Here is a 768-nt window from a genome sequence, read left to right as displayed (position 1 = left end):
GAGAGAGAGAATGTACACTTTAGGGGAGATAAAACACAAACCAGTTAGAAATTACAACATATTGAGCCATAAAATGAAGGTATATGTGATCATGTCACAGCATGTGGGAGAGTAAGAAGGAAGGGTTTAACCTAGCTGGGCTTCCTGCTTGTCCTGAGGGTTGATGTAGATCTTCAAATATTTGCAGTAAGGAATCGGGCGACTCCCCCTGCTTGTGTTCCCTCTCTCGCTGGCTGTCTCTATCTCTGTCAAATGAATAAATAAAATCTTTAGAAAAAAAAAAGATCATTAATTAATATTAAAACGGTTGGATCAATTATTTGGGAAACAGGTATTTACAAGGTCTTAGAGTACCATGTCAGAGATTGTTTTTTATTAGTTACCTATGAAAAATGCAGCCCCAGCAAGAGAGAATTATGGCAGATACGTCCTTCACAAGTTAGTATCTTGGCATCAGCAATAACGGTATAAATTGATATTACCTGTCTCCAGACAAAACATGATGTAGTGGGACATACACACCTCACCTACGTAATTTTCTTCCCCAAAACACAGAACTGGAATCTAATCTCAAAACAAAAACAAAAACAAAAACCACACTAAACCAGACTGAGGAATATTCTGCATGACAACTGTCCTGCACTCTTCAAAACTGCCAGTGTATTGAAATGAAACAAATAAAGGAAAAGGAACTGTTCTTTATAAAAGGGGCCTAAAGGGACAGATAATCAAATCCTATACTTATTCCTTGACTAGCTACTAGATGCT

The sequence above is a fragment of the Ursus maritimus genome, unplaced genomic scaffold (assembly GCF_017311325.1).
Source record: "Ursus maritimus isolate PB19 unplaced genomic scaffold, ASM1731132v1 scaffold_171, whole genome shotgun sequence".
In the NCBI taxonomy this organism is placed as follows: Eukaryota; Metazoa; Chordata; class Mammalia; order Carnivora; family Ursidae; genus Ursus; species Ursus maritimus.
Note: the sequence above shows the minus strand (reverse complement) of the source record.